The sequence below is a fragment of the Microcebus murinus genome, chromosome 5 (genome assembly GCF_040939455.1).
Source record: "Microcebus murinus isolate Inina chromosome 5, M.murinus_Inina_mat1.0, whole genome shotgun sequence".
In the NCBI taxonomy this organism is placed as follows: domain Eukaryota; kingdom Metazoa; phylum Chordata; class Mammalia; order Primates; family Cheirogaleidae; genus Microcebus; species Microcebus murinus.
Window position 1 is genome coordinate 25,457,001 of NC_134108.1, and position 23,773 is coordinate 25,480,773.

Consider the following 23,773-nt stretch of genomic DNA (forward strand, 5'->3'; position numbering starts at 1 on the left):
ATGAAGCAACTGTTTTTAGGCATTGATTAAGAAATCAAGGTTGTTACCCTTGGGAGAAAGAACACTCATGAGTGACTTCTACTTTCACCCCAGCTTTCTGCCTAGAGGCACTTTCCAGACTGAGCCAGAGCTGCACAGTCACTGGGCAGAGGAGTAGGGGTTGGAATCTGAGGCTGGTAAGGCAGCTGCAGCTTGTCAGGCAGGGTACGGAAGAGGAGGGAGATGGGCAAAAAAGGAGCTCTGAAATCTACAGAGGGTCCTCTTGATCTTTGGCTAGATAAAAGCCATGGCATGTGCAGGGCATATCTTTGCAAAGCCTGACAAAGAACAATTATTGGTAGATGTTGGATTTCCAGAGCTCTCACAGTTCAGGAAGATGCTAGACTCTGAACTAGCCCAAATGGAGAAAACTCTCTAAACATGCTGGGCATTAGCTGAGACACCTTTAAGGCCAGGCTCTTTTGATCATGTCGTTTCCAGGTTAAATACTTCCTCTACTCCCCATTGCTCAGAAAAAAGAACTAAAATTTTTATACTGGCTTCCAGCATGGTCTGTGCTTTGAGACTATCCCAGCCATATTTATTTCCTGCTTCCTGGCTTTCTGCACTCCAGCCTCAGGGCTTTTGGGCATGCTGCACCCTACCTGAGACATTCACTCATTCTATTCTATCTAGTCAGACTGGATGAAAAGGCAAGACATGTATATTGATGGCAAGAAACATGATTTAAATATAAAGACAAATACATATTAAAAGCAAAATGATAGGAAAAGACATACCAAGAAAACTCCAATCTTTAAAAACCTAGAGGGGATTTGGGGCAGAAGAGGTCAAGGACTAGATTAATTGTGGACAGGACTTCTCTAAGGCACATATTCATCAAACTGGCCAAAGTCAAAATGGAGGGAAAATCCTACAAGATGTAAGATGAAAACCTCGAGAAACTTACACAGGAAAACCCATCAGACTAACAGCAGACTTCACAGAGGAAACCTTACAAGCCAGAGGGAATAGGATCCTATCTTTAGAAGGACTAGAAGCAGCCGGCACATGATGTTCTCACAAAAAGAATGGAAATTGACAAGTAGATATCTGCCTTCAGATGGACAGTCTAAGAGACATCATTGGGAATCAACAGAAAAGCAATGGAGGCATGCAATATGAAGAAGAGGGAGGTAGACAGGGACTTCAACATTCCACTGACAATACTAGACAGATCATCAAGGCACAAAATCAGCAAAGAAACACTGGACTTAAATAGGATTCTAGCAAATGAACCTAACAGACATTTACAGAACATTCTATAACCAAACTGCAGAATATACATTCTGCTCATCAGCACATGGAATATTTTCCAAGATAGATCATATATTAGGCCACCAAACAAGTCTCAGCAAATTTTAAAAAATTGAAATCATACCATGTATCTTCTCAGACCACAGTGGAATAAAGCTAGAAATCAATTCCAAGAGAAACTCTCAAAACTACAAAAATAGATAGAAATTAAACAACCTGTTGCTAAATGATCCTTTGGTCAATGACAAATCAAGATAGAAATCACAAAAATTTTTGAATTAAATGACAAAAACAACACAAGGTACCAAAATCCCTAAGACACAGAAAAAGCAGTGCTAGGAGGGAATTTCACAGCACTAAATGCCTATATCAAAAAGACAGAAAGATTACAAATTAATAGCCTAATGTCACAGCCCAAGGAACTGGAAAAAGAAGAACAAACCAAACTCAAAGCTAGCAGAAGTAAATAAATAGCAAACATCAGAGCAAAACCAAATGAAATTTAAACCAAAAAAAAAAAAAAATACAAAGGATTAATGAAATGAAAAGTTAGTTCTTTGAAAAGAGAAACAAAATCAATAGACTATGAGCTAGATTAACCAGGAATAGAAAAGAAAGGATTCAATAAACTTAATCAGAAATAATAAAAAAAAGAGACATTGCAGCTGATACCACAGAAATACAAAATATCTTCAGAAACTATGAGAATCTCTACACACACAAGCTAGAAAATCTAGATAAAATGGATACATTTTTTGGAAATACATAACCTCCCAAACTTGAATCAGGAAGAAATAGAAATCCTCAACATACCAACAACAGTAGTGACATTGAAACAGTAATAAAAATCTCTAACCAAAAAAAGCCCCATACCAGACAGATTCACATCTGAATTCTACCAGACCTACAAATAAGAAATGGCACTTATTCTACTGAAGTTGTTCCATAACATCAAGAAGGAAGGAATCCTCCCTAATCCATTCTGCAAAGCCAGGAAAGGACACAACAAAGAAAGAAAACTATGGACCAATATCCCTCAGGAATGTAGATGCAAAAATCCTCAAAAAAATTTAATATTAGCAAACTGAATCCAATAGGACATCAAAAAGATAATTCACCATGATCAAGTGGGTTTCATCCCAGGGATGAAAAGATAGTTCAACATATGCAAATCAATAAATGTGATTCCCTACATAAACAGAATTAAAAATAAAAGCCTTATGATTATCTCAATAGATGCAGGTAAAGCATTTGATAAAATCCAACATTATTAAATACAATGATAAAAACCCTCAACAAACTAGGCATAGAAGAAACACCTAAAAATAATAAAAGCCATAAATGGCAGACCCACAACCAACATCATACTGAATGGATAGAGTTGAAAGCATTTCTTCTAAGAACTGGAACAAGACAAGGATGTCCACTGTTATCACTTCTATTCAACATAGTACTGGAAATCCTAGCCAGAGTAATCAGGCAAGAGAGAGAAATAAAGGGCATCCAAATCAGAAAAGCAGAGGTCAAATCATCTCTGTTTCCTGATGATATGATCTTATATCTATAAAACCCTAAAGCCTCTTCCAAAAGACTCCTAGAATTGATAAATAAATTCAGCAAAGTCTTAGGTTACAAAATTAATGCACACAAATAAGTAGCATTCCTATACGCTAACAACAGTCAAGCTGAGGGTCAAATCAAGAACTCAATACCACTTACAATAGCTGTAAAGAAAATAAAATACCCAAGAATATACTTAACTAAAGAGGTGAAAGATCTCCAGAAAGAGACCTCTAAAACACTGATGAAAGAAATCATAGATGACACAAACAAATGGAAAAACATCCCATGCTCATGGATTGGAAGAATCAATATTGTTAAAATAATCATATTGCCCAAAGTGATGTATCAATTCAATGTTAATTCCCATCAAAATACCAATGGTATTTTTCTCAAAATTAGAAAAAGACAATCCTAAACTTCATATGGAATCAAAAAAGAGCCTGAATATCCAAGCACTCATAAGCAAAAAGAACAAATCTGGAGGCATCACATTACCTGACTTCAAATTATACTACAATGCTATATTACCTAAACAGCATGGTAACTTATATAAAAGTAGACACAAAGATCAATGGAATGGAATACAGAACCCAAGATTAAAGCTACATAACTACAACCAACTGATTTTTGACAAAATAGACAAAAACATACACAAAGGAAAGGACTCTCTATTTGATAAATGGTGCTGGGAAAATTAGAAAGCTGTAGCAGAACAATGAAATTGGATCTCTATCTCTTACCATATACAAACATTAACTCAAGATGGATTATGGATTAAACATTTAAATGTAAGATGTGAAAGCATAAAAATTCCAGAAGAAAACATAGGAAAAACTCTTTTAGACGTTGGCCTTGGCAAAGAATTTATGACTAAGACCTCAAAAGCAAATACAACAACAACAAAAATAAATAAGTGAGACAATTAAACTATAAAGTTTCTGCACAGCAAGGGAAATTATCAACAGAATAAATACACAACCTACAGAATGAGAGAAAGTATTTGGAAACTATACATCTGACATAGGACTAATATCCAGAATCTACAAGTAATTCAAACAAATCAATAAGCCAAAAACAAATAACCCCAAGAAAACGTGGGCAAAGAATGAACAGATGTTTTTCAAGGGAAGATACACAAATAGCCAACAAACATGAAAAAATGCTCAACTTTACTAATCATCAGGCAAATGCAAATTAAAACCACAGTGAGATACCACCTTACTCCTAACAGAATGGCCATTATTAAAAAGTCAAAAAACTATAGATGATGGTACAGATACAGTGAAAAGAGAACTCTTATACACTGTTGGTGTGAATGTAAATCAGTACAACCTCTATAGAGAACAGTATTGAGATTCTTCAAAGAACTAAAAGTAGACCTGCCATTTGATCCAGCAAACCCACTACTGAGTATCTACCCAAATGAAAAAAGCCATATTAATATAAAAAAGACACCTGCACCTGACACGCAGCACAATTGCAAAGATGAGGAATCAACCTAAGTGCTCATCAACTGAGGAGTGGATAAAGAAAATGTACCACACTCAGCCATAACAAGGAGTGAAATAATGTCTTTTGCTGAAACTTGGATGGAACTGCAGACCTTTATCCTAAGTGAAATACCTCAGGAATGGAAAAACAAATACTGAATGTTCTCAGTTATAAGTGTGAGCTAAAAGATGGGTATATGTGGTCACACAAAGTGGAACAATGGACACAAGAAACTAAGAAAGGAGGAGGATGAGAAGGGGGTGAGGGATCAAAAACTACCGATCAGATACAATGTACACTATTCAAGCAACAGGTACATTAATATCGCTGATTTCACCACTGTACAATTCATCCATGTAACAAAAAAATTTGTACCCCCTGAATCTTTCAAAATAAAAATAAATTAAATAAAATGAAAAATTAAAAAACTGCAGTGGCTACAATAGACTTCAAAGCAAGGAATATTAGCATCAATAAGAAGGAATATTTAACAGTGAAAAAAGTCTAGTTCATCAAGAAGACAGTAATCCTAAATGTGTATACATCTAATAAAAGAGCTTCAAAATACATGAAGCAAAAACTAAACGAACTAAAAGGAGGAATAGACATATCTACAATTATAGTGCAAATTTACTTCTCTCTCAGTAATTACTTGAACAAGTAGACAAAAAAATTCAGTAAGGATATAGAATATTTGAACAATATCAGCCAACCTTCCTTAATTCACATCTCTAGAGCATACCTCAATCACAGCTGCATAAACAATGTACATGGAACACTCACCAAAATGGGACCATATTCTGGTCCATAAAACAAGTCTCAATAAATTTTAAAAATTTAAATAATACAGGGTATGTTTTTTGGCCCCAATGGAATTAAATATCAATCACCAAAAGATATTTGGGGGAAAAAGGCAAATATTTGAAATTAAGGAACATACTTCTAAATAACTCACAAGTCAAGGAAGAAATCACATGGAAAATTTAAAGATATTTTGAGCTAAAGGCTAAGTAAAAAACATCTTAAAATTTGTGGGATGCAGATGAAGCAATGCTTAAAAGGAAATTTACAGCTTTTATAGGGCAAAAGAAGTCAGACACGAGGTGATAATATTGTGTGATTCCAATTTATATAAAGCACAAAACCAGACAAAACTCACCTATTCTCTTAGAATATAGGAGAGTGGTTTCCCTTGTGTAGGGGTTCATGGAAGGATGCATATTAGTCTGCTAGGGCAGCCACAACCAAATACCACAGGCTGGGTGGCTTAAATAACAGAAGTTTGTTTCCTCTCAGTTCTGGAGGGAAGATCAAGGTACAGGCAGGGTTGGTTACTTGGGCCTCCCTCCTTGGCATCAGACACCTTCCTTCTTGCTCCATCTTCACATGGCCTTTTCTCTGCATACACACATCCCTAGTATCTTTTTCTCTTCTTCTTTTTTTTTGTTTCATCAAATTATGGGGGTACAAATGTTGTTATGGTTGCATATATTGCCCTTGCCACCCCTTCCCCTTGAATCAGAGCTTCGAGCATGTCCATCCTCCAGGTGTTGCACTCTCTTCTTCTAAAGATATCAGTGCTATTGGATTAGAACCCCATCCTTATGAGCTCATTAATATTAATTACCTCTTTAAAGTAAAGGCTCTGCCTTCAAATGCGGTCATATTGAAAGTTGGGGCTTCAACATGTGAATTTGAGAGAGACACAGTTCGGTCATAACAGATGCACAAAGACAGCTTCTAGGGTACTAGTAGTTTTCTGTTTCTTTATGTGAATGCTGGTTCCCTGTGTTACATCTGTATTTAGTTTCTAAAAATTAATTGATCAGTTCGCATACAGTAATGTATTTTCTGTATGTATATTAAAAATTAAAGTTAACTTTGTAAGTATAGAAAGGTATTCTTTATAAGTATTTTTAAAAAGTTAAAAATGAACAAGAATTTGTTATGCAGAAAAAGAGTACTTGCCCCACATCTTGCTCTGTGGGCAAAATATTATCTAGGCATTTATACAAAAAATTTACCAACCTTAATATTAAACCATCTGGTTATCCCTCTCCAATACTCAACATTGTTATTGTAGCATGAAAGTTGACATAGGGAATAGGTAAATGAATGGGCATAGCTGTGTTCCAACAACTTTCCTTACAAAAATAGATGGTGGGCTGGATTAGGTCCAGGGGAAATCTACAGGTGTCTCCCAGGCTGACAGCCAGCCTCTGCTGGCTAAGTGGCTGGTTGCAGGGGCATCCTGAGGGGAGGTCACAGCTTCTCCCATTTGGTAAATGATGTTTTCCACTTCTGAAATCCCCATAGCTATACCTCTTTTCTGTCTCTATAAAAACAAATAGTAAAATGAGAAACGATAAAGGTATTTTTTGTTCAAGTCTTTCTAAGATAAAAGTTGAGCTTAAAAATGAGAAAAAAATGGATAAGATTTAAAAACAAATATAAAAAGCCAATGAGATAAAAGGTTTAAAAGTATAAAATGATGAAAGATGTAAGCCAAAGGACCAAGATGCAATGAAAATATAAAGTAAATGAGATTAAAGGTAAAGATCAAAATTAAGTACTGATTGTGAAGGGATAAAAATTATAATTCTCTAAGAATTAAGAAGATCAAAGAACTGTTTTTAAAAGAGAAGAACAAAAAGTGTTGAGATTACAGACAGTAAATTCAAAGAACAATATAAAGAGGAATAATGTAAAGATAGAAAGCAGAAAACACTAAGATCTCAAAACCAGGACTGAAGGAAGGAGGGATGGCAGCCTCCTCTTGGAAAGAGCCTCCATGTTGTGTGGGGATCAGAAAGGTCCACCGCAGGCTAGAAGCAGGGACTGAAGCTTCTTCCTGAAAACCGACAAAGAACTGGGTTGGGGGGCTCAGAGGTCCTGGCTGTGTAGCATCACTGAGTCACAGGAAACCTACCAGGAGACAGACCATCTGGAAGAGGAATTCGCCATTACAGATAAGCTCAAGTATCAGAATATCTGGTTCAGACAATTTTCTCTTCTTTTTCCATCAAATATGAGAAAAAAAGGAGAATAAAAATTCCTTCTGTCAAGTATATTATATTATACATGTACAAACATGTGTGTGAAAATTGTATACAAAATTGTATTAAAATTATGTGTACAAAAATTGTACATATGAAAATTTTGTATATTATATACAATTGTGTATATTTTATACACATATATAACTTTCTATATATATATATATATGTATAAGCATTGTATTTATTTACACCTAAGCCAGATCTTCTGGCTTCTAGCCAAAAATATGAACATACACATACACATATACACACACACAGATATACGTGCACATACCAACATTACAACTTGCTCAGATCACAATAGTAACGTGACCATGCTGGCCAGGGAGCTGACCACCCTCCTCTGGAAGGTTAGTGTTTACTGACATGACAGGGAATTCTACACCTCTTCCCTTCCTAAAGGGAAGAGCTACCCAAAGGAGATTGAGCAGTAACTTCAAGGCAACTGTTGCTTTCCTTTGGAAATTGCTCTAAGTTTTCCAGGTCATGAAGTGATTGACAGTTGTTTTCATATATAGACATATAGGTGGTTTGTGGCAGATTATAAGTAGCAATATACCAGGTGATAGCTTTGTGGCATTAAGGAATCAGTAAAACTTTTAAAGATGTTTAAGTTACAATCAAGGAGCAACACAGATACGTAGGAGACCTGAGTTAGGAGGAAACAGACTTATCATTTTTAAAAAATTCAAAGCACAAATTCTTCTAAAAGACATGGAAAACATATACCTAGAACAAAAATAGATGTCTAGAAATAAGTCTTCAGTTACCTTTGGGGCTCTTTAGTGCCCCTTAACGTTACTTTTACTTGCCATTTAGCCATTGTTTGCTGTTTTAAATAGTGACTGACATTACAATTAGAAAAATAAAATTGATTTATTCATTAAGAATGAGGTGATGTATATCTTTGCATAACCTGTGATCAACAGAATTCTCTGTTTTTAACATTAAAATTCAGATAAACGTTTAAACATTTTTGGTTTTGACTAGATGTTTTTGGGCAATGAAATACTTCTATCCAAGTTTCTAAGTAATTTTCTTCAATATCATTTCAAGTTGAAAAATTCAGCCCTGGTGGAACAAGTACTCTGTGAAAGTGATAAAATTAAAACCAAGAACCTCAAGTCTTCCCACATATGCAAAGCATGATAAGGCTTTGTAGCCACACCTGTGGTCCATCCTATGGACAGGCAAGATGGATTCGATTAATTCTGCAGGCTCATTAAGTGTGTCTCTCTATTCATCACCCTCCAAGTTAGGTCCTCAGAAAACCTTATGACCAACTGAAGAGACATCTTCCTGGGTAGAGGTGGTCTAGTCTCAGGTCAGGAGTAACAGAAGAGCTGTATTTTCTACAAAAGAGCTCTTGGTCCCCCAGTGTGGTGGGAGGGGGAAGGGGTGGAATGGAGACTGGAATAATCCAGTCCAAATGTGATTGGATTATTTTTTAAACAAACATATGAGATAATTGTCTTGCCGTTAGAGTGTGCATTTTGGAAAATGTTCTCTGACTTCACAGTGGCTTCACAGAAAGCTGTATGTATGCATACAACAAGAGAGCTCTCAGATTAGGCCAACTGATGAAGCTGAGTGGCAGGTACATTGGTGTTCATTGTACTATTCTTTCTGTTTTCTGGATGTTTAAAATTTTTCATGATAAATTTCCAATATTAAAACCTTCTCATTTGTGACAAGTTTTTGTATTTTATTCTTTGTATGCAGTTATTAAAACTAATCTCTCCAAACAACTTCCAGATAGCATATCATAATGTTCATTATATAATATTAAGTGAAAAGTCAAGCTATATAATTATGTGATTTTAATCATCTAAAACATGAACATATATGTTTTATATATGTCCAACTGATATATTTATATATATATTAAGAAAGAAAATGTATCAAATTTATGAATGAGTTTCTTCTGCCTGTTTCCCAAAATGAACATGTACTATATACATGCGAAAAAATGTTATTAAAATAATTTTATTTTCTATTTCAGTATAAATGCTAACATGTTAGAGAATGTATCATTTAACCAAATTTGTAATATAAATGGGTAAGTAAAAATGGAACCTGGGTTCCTATCAGTAAATGCCTAGAAATGGAACATGTGACAAAGATAAAAATCTCCTACAAAGACCAAGTGAAATAGAACCATGTGTTAAGTACTGTGTTTACTTATTAAGCCTGTACTTTACTTCAAACAAACCTAGTCAGGACTCATTTGTGATGACTAACATTTGTGTACTGCTTTAGCACTTGAAAGCTCTTTTATTTTAACTGCAGTCAGTTGAATTCTCACACAAACTCACTGAGGTTAGTGTATATGTCCTCATTTTACAGATGAATGAGCTGAAGTTCATAGCTCTTTCTAATGCCCAGCATTGCCAAAATAGTTACGAGACTCGTATGAACTTCATGGAAATGATTTAACAAGAAGATATTATCTTTATGTATTGTCCATGATACGAACTTTATAGGTTCAAAGAATATTAGGATATTTGCTTGTTTTGAGATGGAAGTTGAGTTTATATAGGAGAATATCTACATTTAGACATTACCCAATGTTTTCTCCTTTGAGAAAGGTATACAAAATCCTCCTGCAGTAAGCATTCCAATGCCAATCCAGTTTTGACAATATGCATAGCACATTATACGCTCTAGAAAGCAACATATCTTTAAAAATAAAGTTCAAACTAGAAGCCTGGAGGTAGGGAGGTGGGTTTTTTTAGTATATATAATTACATAAATGGTCTGGTGTGCGAACGAGAAATGAGAAGTGTCACAATAAAAAGAAAATGAAGAAATCCGGATCTGACTGATCCCCATGTTTGTAGTTTCCTCAATCTGCTGGAGCCTCTATTTAAAAGTTTACATCTTTTAGTGGAAAAATTAATTTCTTTTTCACAAGTTCCACTCACATTTTGTTGCTAATAAAACCAAGGATGTAAATACTATTAAGTACAAAACAGCCTGCTGCATAATTGTTTCAAAGCAATTACAGATTATATCGAGCCATTCGTGGAGCAGAAACAGTTTTTTCCAAGACACCAGCTCCCTGTACCTTGAAATTTTATTAGTCTAAGAATTTCATGCACCATATGTTAGAATATGAGACTAGCTGCAATTGAACAAACAACTTTCTGATATATAAGTGAATGATAACCTGATTTTAAATGTGTTTATCTAATGAGATAGTAACTGTAATTTACAACACATATAAAAACCCCCACTGTTACTCCTGGTGCACCTTTTGGCTAAAAAGGGTGATGCAGGGAGATATGCTAATGATGATCGTCTTGGTTTTTACCAAGTCAGTAATAAAATTTGCATTTGATATTGTGCACAGTAAACTGGGTTATTAGCCTTGAAAATGAGTCTCATAAAATTTAAATATAGGCTTAAATCATATTAACTGTCCTGTAGGTTTTCTGAGAGGCTTTAAAGCATTGTGTTGCCTCCATAGTGTAGGGAATGCAGATGTTTGTGTGCCTTCAAGGGGGGCCCAAAAGGATACAAACGAGAACTTGAGAGATGCACTAGAAAAGCATCCACTGTTGTGCTTCCAGCTTTGAGGACCCAGCTCGGATCAAGTACCTGTAGATCAAGAAGGCTGGGTAAGGTGGGTCTTTCAAAAGAAGCCTTCTACGGGGTTTCTGGCTAAAGAGGTAGCCAGGCTAGCCAATACGTCCCTGCACAAGGACTGCTTGGAGCATCAACAACAAGACTGTGAACCTACCCGTGATGGATGATGTAGGAAAGTTGACAGCTGTAAAATGCCACTTATCCTCAAGACAAACAGACACTGAAGGCACAGATTAAAGGCTGAAAGACCTTGTGGACACAATTTCTCCAGTAATTTCCGATTGCAGTCCCCTACGTCTCGATCCACGCTAAATCAAAACCAGACACTGTTAGGAGAAAGAAATGCATTTGAGGATGCAGATTCTTCGTTGCTGACTGCCTGACTGAGTTAGATGGCCTGCCCTGGCACTGGGCATCTGTTGCTAAGTAGCCCTGCAGGGCCTCACCAGCAATTCACCCCTGAGCCATCACTGTCCGACTCCTGCCCAGCCAAGACAGGAGGACTCCCTTGGATGTGTAACCAACCAGGCTAACGCTGACTCCCAGGAGACACAGGGCCCTCTACTTCTAACTCCAGGACTTTCATCAGCAGACTGACAAGACTAATTCTTTTAAAAATTTCTACCCAGCCAAATTTGCCACGCCTTACACACATCTCTGTTTTCCTTGATCATTACCGAAGATCTAAACTCCTCCTGAATATATCCCCTTCCTTTCTCCTGAATCAACTTCCTTCTCCAATATCATTTCTCCCAGATTTCCATTCTGTCCTGTGGAACTCTTGCTCCGTAAGTAACAGATGTTTATGTGTTCTCAAGTTCTTCACTGAGCACTCACTCTGCTCCCTGGCCTTGAAAGAACCCTGGCTCACCCCAGGGAATAATGCTGCCCCTCAGCCTCTCAAGGGGAAGTGCTAATTTCTTCTCAATTCACATGCTGCAAGGATGATAGGAGGTGGTTCATCCTTCTGACTCAGCACAGCACTGCCCATTTAGACCATGAATCTTCCATCTTGATGGGAAAAATCCCTGCTCCAGGGAGTTGTCTGTCCATGCCACTCTCTCACCCATCCTTTTTGCTAACATCTACTCTTCCTCCCCCTTTTCACTGAAGATTTTAGAACCTGGCTTTCTTCCCCATTGTTCTGTTTTTATGAAGTTTCATCTAGGCTAGGCATGGTGGCTCACACCTGTAATCCTAGCACTCTGGGAGGCCAAGGTGGGAGAATTGTTCAAGGTCAGGAGTTCGAAATCAGGTTGAGCAAGAATGAGACCCCATCTCTACTAAAAATAGAAAGAAATCAATTGGTCAACTAAAAATATGTAGAAAAAATTAGCCACATATGGTGGTGCATGCCTGTAGTTCTAGCTACTCGGGAGGCTGAGAAAGGAGGATCGCCTGAGCCCAGGAGTTTGAGGTTGCTGCGAACTAGGCTGACACCATGGCACTCTAGATCGGGGAACAGAGTGAGACTTTGTCTCAAAAAAAAAAAAAAAAACCCTCTGTGATGAATGGAAGCAGCCCGAAGCCCTCACTAGAAGCAGATGCTGGCACTATGCTGGTTGCACAGCCTGCAGAACCATGAGCCAAATAAACTCTTTTCTTTATAAATTAAAAAAAAATTCAGAAGTTTCATCTAAAATCCTAAAGTCTCAGTATTTTCTCCTCCTAAGCTCTCATGACTGGCAACCTCCATTCACAAACTATGAATTCACACTCCCATGGATGTGACATGGAACTTGTAATCTCCCAGAACTTCTCAGTCTCTGAATTAATGATTCAGAAAGTTCACTCTCTTATCACACCCTCCTGACCTGTTTCCTGATCTATCACCTCATTGGGATCTCTACTCCTCTCCCCCATCTGATTTCTCCCAGCTAGAAGTCCTTCCTGGCTTAACTGCTTGCTTAAAATTCTGTAGCACTCTAACCCTACCACCTTGACCAAAACTCCTTTTGTCAGGGCCATTAATAAACTCTACATTGCTAACTCTAAAGGAAACATTCCCCTTTATTCCTAACTTACCCACTTAGCAGCATTTCATTTGTCTCTAGTGAACTCTCCCGCCCTTGATATCATGATATCCTGCTCTTATGGTGTCTTTCCTGCCTCCTTGGGTTGTACCTCCTAATGAGCTGCTCAGTCTTAGGTGATATGAGGGTCCCTCTTTCTCTTCCTTTCCTAAAATGCTGTTGTCCCTCGTGATTTACTCCCAGACCCTCTCATTTTATTTCTGACTCAATAGGCCACCCCTGGGTATTCTCATTAACTCCCATAGCTTTATTCAAGGTCTATATGCTGATAACTCCAAAACCAATATCTTTTCAGTCATACACACACACACACACACACACACACACACACACACGCATGCACGCACATGTTCCAGTTTGGGCAGGGTTTTTCTCTGTGCCTCAGTTTTCTCATCTATAAAATGGGAATATTTATAGTACCTAACTATAAGTTTGTTGTGAGTAATAAATGAGTTAATTCAAGTAAGCACTTAGTATACTGCTTAGTCTTTGTTAAGACTCACTACATATTTCCTATGATTATAATTATTATTATCATTATTACAGGGCATCTCTTTTTGGGTGCCTTCTAAAGGCCTGAAACTCAATAAACTAAAAAATGGAGCTTACTAGCTTTGCCCTTAAGCTATCTCCTGCTGAGTCTCAGCGAAAGACCCAATGTCATTTATGCAAACCAGAAACAATTTATTTCTCCTCCTTTAGTCCACACATTCAATCAACCACCAAGTGTTAGAAGTTGTGCTTCATTTCAAATCTATTCCCTCCAACAACTGTTGAGCTCCCTAAATAGAGCCTTTATTGCACCTAGGTCCCTGTGGCAGTCCCACAGCCAATGTCTCTGCCCACACAGCACATTGTCCCGATGGTCTTCCACAGTCCAAATACAAAATATCGGTTTTCCCAAACCAGCCCTTTTAATGATCCCCCATTGCCCTCCGGATAGAATCTGAATTCTTTAGCCTCATAGCACCTGCAGGCCATTTTTAACGTTCATGTCTTATTCTCTCATATCCACACTAAGCCCAGACTCTGTGCTCAAGGTCAGCAAACTATGGTCCACGGGCCAAATCCAGCCAACTGCCTGTTTTTGTGTGGTTTACAAGCTAAGAATAGTTTTTCCATTTTTAAATGTAAAATATAAAAAGAAACAAAAAAGCAAGACAATTAGCTTTTCTTCAAGAACAGCTGCATGCAGAGTTTAGGATATTGCCTACACATTGGCCCACAAACCCCGAATGTTCACTATCTGGTCCTTAACAGAACAAGTTTGCCAACCTCTGACTCTGTATCCATTCATGGAATTTCTCTCAGCCCCTCAGGGATCCATGATTCAAGACCTCTGCATATGCTCATCTCTATGCCTTATCCCCAGCCCTAACTTTTGTCCATCCTTCAAATATTAGCTTACATGTCACCTTTGTCAGCCAGACTTCCTGATGCTGTAGATCCCGATTCAATATCCATTTTAAATGCTCCCAGCAGACTTTCAACTTTTCCTTTCCCACCATCTATTACACATGAAAGGGCTCTTCATTCTGAAGCTCCTAGAGTAGTGCAAGACACCAATAGGCATTCAGTATTTGTTCATTGAGTTAATTTAAAGGGTCAGTTTATACCTACCTATGTCATAAGAAAGAACACATTGTACTATAGTTGTCTGTCCTCCACATCATAGAATATGAGTTCCCTCATTGTGTGCTTTATCTCTGCATTCCTCAAATCTAATACTTTAATAACAAGAGACTTTATATCCCTAGCATCTAGTTGTGGCACAGACTAAATACTGAAAAGCTATTGAAAACAACCAGTACATGTCTTTAATAACAATAAAGGCATGCTCAGCTAATCCTGCATGCTGTGGAAATCCAAATGGTGAAAGACGCTTACAATAATTGTGCTTGTGGAAGTGGATTAGAATTTCCAAGCGATGTCTTCCAGGAGAGGTAACACTTCTTAGCCACTCTTTCTGCAATTCCAGAGCCTACCAGCAGGTGTCAGTGAAGACATTTTAGGTCATCTGTAGGTCTAGGCGTGAGAGGTAAGATTAAAATTATATACAAATGAGATCGAGTGTATTCACACTTGAAGCTCTGACTCGAGTGGGGCAAGGGCGATATACATAACCTAAACATTTGTATCCCTGTAATATGATGAAATAAAAATAAAAACCAACTTCATGTTATAAAAAGAAACATAAAATAATGTTCAAAAATCTAATTAATCATTAAAAAAACCTATATCCAGACTAATTTTCAATTTTTTCAACAAAAATGTGGTGATTTACAGAATAGTATAAATATTGGCAAAATACTAATTAACAGTGTTTACATATTACCTGTACTTAAAGCATCTATTCAAGATAATCTAAGGAAAACAGAATAGTTACAGAAAGATTTATGCCCTGTCTTCTACAGTCAACTGATATCAATCAACACTTCCTATTTCTCTAGTTATCCTTTCAACTAGGTATAAGTATATCTCTCTGGTTTTTAGATCCTATGTCTCCTGCTTTTTCCTGATCCTTCACATAACTTTTAGGTCTTTCCTCCTAAATGTTAGAACAGAAACGACAGGCAGGGAACCCGCTCAACGCCTGCAATCCTAGCACTCTGAGAGGCAGGGGCAGGAGAAGTTAGTGCCTGAGCAAGAGTGAGACCCCACCTTTCCCAAAAATAGAAAAATTAGCCAGGCGTGGTGGTGTGTGCCTGTAGTCCCAGCTACTCAAGAGGCTGAGGCAGAAGGATCACTTGAGCTCAGAAGTTTGAGGTTGCAATGAGCTATGACAACACCACTGCACTCTAGCCAGAGTGACAAAGCAAGATCTGGAGGAGAAGAAGAAGAAGAAGAAGGAGAAAGAGAAGGAGAAGGAGAAGGAGAAGGAGAAGGAGAAGGAGAAGGAGAGGGAGAGGGAAAGGGAGAGGGAGAGGGAGAGGGAGAAGGAGAAGGAGAGGGAGAGGGAGAGGGAGAAGGAGAGGAAGAGGAAGAGGAAGAGGAGGAAGAAGAAGAAGAAGAGGAGGAGAAAAGGTAAACAAAATAGCTTGCTACAGTTTTTCTCCCTTTTCTGGATAAATCTACACCAAATCTTGTGACAGCTTCCTCCATTCAGGATATAGTTTCTATAGGATCAGGATGGAGAAAAAAGGAGAAATGAGAATTCAAGAAAGCTCTTAGGAGACTATAGCAAGAGTACTATGAGAGACTCTCACAATTTATAAGTACTGCATAGTGTCTCCGTTATTTGAATCCTCTGAATTTGCAGAATAGATTCACTTGACTAAAGTTATAGGCTCTGACTATTGGGAGTTAATTTTTTTTAACTTTCTGATTTTAGTTATATGAAACTCTAAAAAGGTAAAACTATCGTAACATAAAGTAGATGAATGGTTGTTAAAGTTTGAGGGTGGGGAGAGGGGATTGGCTGCAAAGAATCCTGAGGAAAGCTTTTGGGTGCTGGAAATGTTTCTATACTGTATTTTGATGGACTCAGATATTTGTCAAAGTTCATTGCACTATACACTTAAATTGGGTGAATTTTATGATAATTATACCCTAAAAAGACAGATTGTTTTTAAATACATCTGCAAATGGTGTTTCCACCATTGGTAAATAATGTTCTCTTGCCATTGCCTACAATGTCCAGAATTTCACTTGAAGTTTTGATGCCATGTAAAGTGAATGGTGGAAGGCAACTTTTTTTTTAAGGTTAGCAATAGCATTGTGCATCATTAAAAACAGCACTGGGAGATTTAAGTAGAATGTATCTTTCACATTTAGTAGCAAAAAGATGGGCTCAGTAGCTGAAACTTTCCTAGTAGTTCTCAATAGTTAATTTGTTATGGGCCCCTGTTCTGCATAAACTGACAATCAGCTGTGGTGAAGAACACACTAAAGACAACTCAGATCAGACGTCAGCTTCATACACTTACCCAAAACAGTACTATCTAAGCAGCCCCTGCTTGTGTGCACTGTGTTTGTGCATGTGCCCTTGCTCTTTGCATGTGTGTATGTGCGCGTATGTATGTAGAGCCGGAGGAGAAGGAAACATAGCTATTTTTTTGTTTGTTATTGAAACAGAGTCTCACTCTATTGCCAGGGCTAGAGTGCGGTGTTGTCAGCCTAGCTCATGGCAACCTCTAACTCCCGGGCTCAAGCAATCCTTCTGCCTCAGTCTCCCAAGTAGCTGGGACTACAGGCATGCGCCACCATGCTCGGCTAATTTTTTCTATATATATTTTTAGTTAGCCAATTAATTTCTTTCTATTTTTAATAGAGACAGGGTCTGGCTCTTCCTCAGGATGGTTTGGAACTCCTGACCTTGGGTGATCCTCCCGCCTCGGCGTGCCAGAATTATAGGACTACAGGCATGAGCCACCGGGCGCGGCCATATTTATTTTTTAATTAACAAAATACAAGGGACCTTCATCTTCTTTTAAAAAAATAAAAGAATATATGGATGAAAAACATCAAAATGTGTTCATAATTTATGTTTCTAATAAGTTTTAAATGATAACTACAAATTTCTTAAATAATCAGGGAAGATGTACTTTTATAAGGTAGAAAGAGTAGAATGCTTTCAAAACTTGTAACTTGGGGGCCCAGAGTTTTTCCATCAATAATCCCTACCAACAAAAAATTTAAAAACTATTGAGGAACAGTCAAATAAAGGCTGCAACTGGTCTTACCATTGCTTCCAACCTGCATCAGAGGATTGTATACACTAGCGGCCACCACACAGAAGTGTTTCTCATATGAGATTTCCCAGACTAAGTTAGTATTTGAGGTGTGCAGCTGCAGTTTTTCCACTCAGTGCAGCCTTTTACTTAAGGGAATTTTTAAAGACTCCAAAATGTATGTAACAGAAAACAAACATTTTGTGTCAACATGTTCAAGTGACAGCTGCCTCTGAAAAAGGCGTTGCCACATATATTTATTTAATTCTGATCTGACACTAATAGAGTACTGTTAATATCAGCACGCTGAGAGGCTTCATTTAGTTAGGTTGCTTGCCAGACTTTGGGGGAAAGAAAATCCATACCCAAAAGGCCTGTCATCACTGTCTTGAAAGCTAAGCTTGGAAGCTGGGAAAGTGCATTGTCCTGACATTGCAGGAAGGCTCCTGTCTCCAAGGCCACACCTTGAGATATATTTATTTCTGTTCCTAGAACCCATCTCCATGGTTTATTCAGAAAATTGCTCCTTTTCCCACTGATTGTAGCTTCATTGAACATGTGCTAGGGCAAAAGCCCAAAGCTTTCACAATTTGGGGAATCTTTGCTGGCCAACCTGCAAGGAAAGTTCATGCACAACCTGTTTTTTCCTAATATTTTTTTAAATTTTTTACCAAAAGAGGTTTTCAAAAATGGCTATGTATCAACAGTCTCAGTCCATTGCTCGATAGAAATGCCACAGTTACCAAGTAATGCCAAATAAAGCCATAGTTCTCATTTCAATGTTTTTTACTTGTATCAGATTTATGAAAATTTGAAGATTTTCCAGCCAAACCAATGAGTGATTTTCTGTATTTCACTTTCATCTTTCCTTATTATGTGACCTTTGATTTGGGAACATTGATTGCTTTCTGCCATTTGCTTAATGATTTTGACTTCATCCCTTTGGGCATCAGATTGGAGTAATAAAAGGAACAAAAAGTCACATTGCCCTATTTCTAGTGCTATAAACAAAATCGCATGAAAACGAAGGCCAAAAATAAGTATTTAAAAATGCAAATGCATTTTAGAACGGAAAATAAATTTCTGAAAAGCTGCTGTGTTGTTTTCAATTTGTGCTGACATTAAATTTTTACTCCATAGGAGAAGAGGAGGAATAGAAGCTGATAACACCAAACAACTGCTTTATGGCCAGTCAGCCTCAGGACTCCTATGCTATGTGTATGTGCTCCCAAATACGGGATTTAATTAGCAGAGGGCGAGTGGCCAACAGATGGGATACTTTGACAAAGGAATTAAACTTTGGTGTAGACAAGATAGAAAAGACAAGCTACTTATTATAAGACAATCTCTGCAACTACATCCTGCTCATGAAATTTCTCATGGGAAGTTTTTTCTGCTGTGATTCTATGGATCATTTGATAAGTAAACGTTTATTGAGCTATCACTGTGTTCAAGGCTCTGGCTCATATTACCATATCGATTTGCATGTTGTCATGTCCTGGCTCTTCTTTTCTTTGAACTTCTAATATTAATTTAAAAGAAAGAGAGAGAATGAGAACACAAAGCATGTTCCTTTACATGTCCCAAAATACTGCCATACACGTCATGAAAACTACCCATTTAAAATGCCAGAAATTGAGTATGTTATATACTAAGACCTACTGACTTTTTGAGGAGAGTGGGAGACAGGGGAACAATTGCTTTGACCAACCTTCCACCCTGTTGCCAGAGGGAAAAACCAGTGGAGTTTCCTAAGCTGGACACAGTGCTCTGTGCTGAGGAAACTAGACTCTACAGGCTGCTTCAGTGAGCAGCCCTGCCCTCTGCCCTCTGGCTGGGTTGTCTAATGGGGGGCAGGAGACCAGAGGGAGGAAAGAAAGTGAGAAGTGAGATTTAGGGTATTTTTTATGAGCTCCTTGGTGCCTTCCTTAAGGGGATCATTGTAGGTGGCTGATTTCCTTGACCCAAAGGCATAGCTTCTGTTAGACAGCCACTCCCAGCAGATCTCTCTCTTTTTCTCACCCTCTCTCTCTGGGTTCTGGCAACCTCTCCTTTGCCTCCTCCATCAGGAGTGGAAATTAAATGGAGCCCCGGATATCATTCATTACTCATCCCGTGTTGTTTTCTTATACTCTACCTACACTTTTGCTAATCATGCCTTTATTAAACTCTCTTCAAATTACCCTATTGTCATATACTACCTCTTTCCTGCCAGACCCCATTTGATACATCTAATTTAGAGATTAGGGCAATGTTATGCACTAACATACAGTATCCTTGAAACTATGATCAACCTGAAGCAGAAAAGATAAAATACCAGAAAGTGTCTTTGTAATAAGAGTCTGACTCCATTTTTGATGTTTGTGAATAGCTTTCATGTCCCAGTCCTCCCTTTTCCCCTCTTGTCCCATATCTGGACATGCTGATAAGAAAGCCTGGGTGATCCCGTCCTGGATTCAAATCACACAGCCCTGGATGTGCCCAGAAGCCCTCACCCAGCCCTACCCCTACCCACAGTCAGAATTGAGGCAGTGTGCTTTCGCTGCTTTCTCAAGCCATTTTAGGACCTACGTGGTAGCTTTCCCTCCTTTCACCAGAAAGCGACATTCTGTGAGTCGTAAACCTCTTCATCTCCTCTTGGTGCATGTGTGGCATCAGCAGTCTTGCCATTAGAACCAAATATTTTTGGGGGGAGGTCCATTCTGTCTCTGGGAGGTCACACCAATAGTCTTCATCTATTTACTCTCAATGAATTCCCATTCAACTCAAATACATCCCACACAAATTCAGCAATACATGGTGAGCTGACAGAAGGAGCATGAATGAGAGCTGCCAGGCCCCTGCCATTCCAGCTGTGGAGTCCATGCCCAGGGACGTGCAGAACAGGGGTCAGGCCTGACGCCCTTCTGAATGCCTCTCAGCGTAACTGTTGGTGGACGATCTAAAGATTGTTCAAGGGAAACTTAGACAATATGAGATTTTTCTCATCATAAGTCAACTTTATAATCTAACTACCCCTCCCCACAAAAGATCAGAACTTCCAATTATGCACACTCGTTCAGGATGTACTGAGTGTTTACTTTTCTTAGTTAAAACTGTTTTTTAATGCAAATAATTAAAATGCACTCTGGCTAGCTAAAGTCAAAGGAAAAGAGGGCAAGGAGAATAGAGTGGAAATGTGAGAAATCAGGCACTGGTGGGCAGCCCAGCCTCGCTAGGGACCTGCTCTTCCCCTTATGTGAATTGTTGTTCAATTATGCAGCAGCTGACAACATCATCAAAGCTGCTTTCTACCTCAGAACCTTCCAAAAGGCTGATCCCTTTGTCTGAAGCATTTTCCCAGGCACAACACTTTCTTGGCTAACTCCACTCACCTTCACATCTCAGCTCTCAGCTTAGATGCCACTTTTCCTGGGATACCTTTCTGCATCTTGGACTTGCATATCGCCACTGTGTCCTGATCACCTGAGGGATACTTGACTGTGTCCCTCACTCGGTGAAAAACCATATGAAGACAAAGACCATAATTTAGGGTTGCCCGATAAAAAGCAGATCCCTAGATAGATTTGAATTTCAAATAAACAACAAATATTTTTCCAGTATGATAATATCTGCTAGAATATTTCCATATGCTGAGCCTGGCAACCTTTACGTGATTTTCTTTAACACCTAGCATGAAGCCAGCACAGAGTGAGCACTCAGTAAATATTTGCCAAAAAAATGAATATTGATCTGGTGAGCCACATGCTCATACAAAAGGGATGAAATACAAGGAAAAAGAAAGAGCAACATCTCTCATGTACTTTATCTGCTAATAGCAAATGCATAGCTCCAAATTGAGTGACAATAAATAGAAGTAAATTTTTTTATTTTTTTATTTTTTTTTGAGACAGAGTCTTGCTTTGTTGCCCAGGCTAGAGTGAGTGCTGTGGAGTCAGCCTAGCTCACAGCAACCTCAATCTCCTGGGCTCAAGCAATCCTTCTGCCTCAGCCTCCCGAGTGACTGGGACTACAGGCACGTGCCACCATGCCCGGCTAATTTTTTCTATATATATCTTAGTTGGCCAATTAATTTCTATTTATAGTAGAGACAGGGTCTCGCTCTAGCTCAGGCTGGTTTTGAACGCCTGACCTCGAGCAATCCGCCCGCCTAAGCCTCCCAGAGTGCTAGGATTACAGGCGTGAGCCACCACACCCGGCCTAGAAGTAAATTTTATCAACAAAATTAAATAGGGAATCAATTATGTAGGTTTTCAAAGACAAAGGTGGTAATGAAGGATATCTTATTCCAGACAGACCATGTGATGATGATCCCAGTGATCATATAGCTCCTCCTCAAATGAGATTTGGACAAACACACTCTTAACAGAATCTTAGGTATAAAGAAATTATTAGTTCTGTACTTTCAGATTCTACATTTTCAAAGGCTTACCCTTGAGACCTAGTAGCTAATAATCAGTGTAGTGTGTATGAGTCTGAGACTGTGTTAAAAGGTGTGCATGTGCTATTTCATTTCATTCTCCCAACTGCTCCGTGGAGTAGAAGCCAGGTTGAGATCTGGAGACTTAAGCTGCCTGAGCACACTGATTATAGGCATTGGAGCCAATTAGTTGATCCTAGGACCTGATTTCATAACAGCTGAATCATGCATCCTATCTGCATTCTTGACTTTTAAAGACATAATAGATCATGTATAAAATTTTCATCAGAATTTTTAAAATCCAATCATCAATGAGAAAACATCATTAGCACCACAGATAAAAATTTGTAAAATAGTCCATAGTGTCAAATACAATTTCACAATTACAATGTAAATGGCTCCTATAGGCAGACAGAACACAGCCAGGATGGAAGGATCCATTCCCATGCTAGGTCTCTTAAGTAGAATACCTCTAAAAAAAGAAAAATATAAACACAGTAAATATTGTAATTTTTTCACCTCTTTCCTTGTTAATAGGAGGCTGACCTGTTGGTTTGTGTCTTTTAAGAGCTCTGAGCTTCTCTCTCTGACTCACCCTCCCAGCCACTTGCCTCAACGAGCGTTCTCAGTTCATGAGTATCTCCATGGGAAGAGGCCAACAGAGGGTGTGCTGCTTATATACTTAGCTTTATTCTTGGTAACCTGGTATCTTTGTGGCTAAGACAAGGGATAAAATTAGCCCCAATGAAGAGGTTGCAGTTTCCTCACACTCCCCAGATAATGACTTCTGTGAATCAATGGTAGGCAGCTTAGAGTAGTGGCGACAGTATAAGCTTTCTAGTCAGAGGCATCATGCCTGGCCCCGGCCTGGGTGTAATGACTGTTTAGTAAATGGAAGAATGTGGCAGAATGGCCAAAAGTCCAGGTTATGACATCAGAAAGAGCTGGCTTCACTACTGTTCCTTCCAAGGAGACCTGATCTGTACTGGCTTGTGAGAGACAATGGTTAAATTTTGAGGAATTTTGCAAGCTGATTGTTAAACATGGACTTTATTAAAAAGTAAATTCTATAACTTACAAATAAAGAAATTGTATTAAAACAAAGACAATACATATTCAAAAATCATCATTTCCCAATTCTATTACTATTATCCATGCTCTTGAGGTGACTTACACCTGTTGTGCTTCTGGGATGCAAATCCTACATCCAGGCATGTTATTGTGCTTCTCTTCCCCACACTGCATGCTATGAGCTGGCAGCTCAAAATTAGCTACAGTGGGAGTATTTAAGCTGTAAAAGTAGACAAATATTATAAGTTGGGACTGGATGCATTGTTTTGTTGATGGAGTAAACCTTAAAAGCAATGGAGAAAATGTGAATAGTGCAGATTAAACACAAAAGTGTGTCATGTCTATCACTGTTACATTGTAAATAGCAGAAAAAATTGGAGACAACATTCTTTCAGTATCCAGAAACTCTCATGCAATTCAGCAGAGATGGCTCATGGCACTAATGGAACAAGTGAAGTTCTAACACGTGTCTACAACATTTCATTCCTATCTGATTTGTCATCACAAACAAAAGTATCAATCAACAGTTGTGTTGAATATACACTTGGTTCCGGTTGTTAAAAAATTTACCAGCACACCACT

General features: G+C 38.3%; 1 long non-coding RNA gene across 1 annotated transcript; it reads right to left on the bottom strand.

Moving 5' to 3' along the window:
• Window positions 1-14,843: 14,843 nt before the first annotated feature.
• Window positions 14,844-22,996, bottom strand: LOC105862052 (uncharacterized). The gene is made up of 4 exons (XR_001149866.2): window positions 22,667-22,996; window positions 21,075-21,192; window positions 19,173-19,222; window positions 14,844-15,055 (listed from the first exon to the last, which is right to left on the bottom strand). It is a non-coding gene; the product is annotated as an uncharacterized LOC105862052 (long non-coding RNA).
• Between the last annotated feature and the right edge of the window lie 777 nt (window positions 22,997-23,773).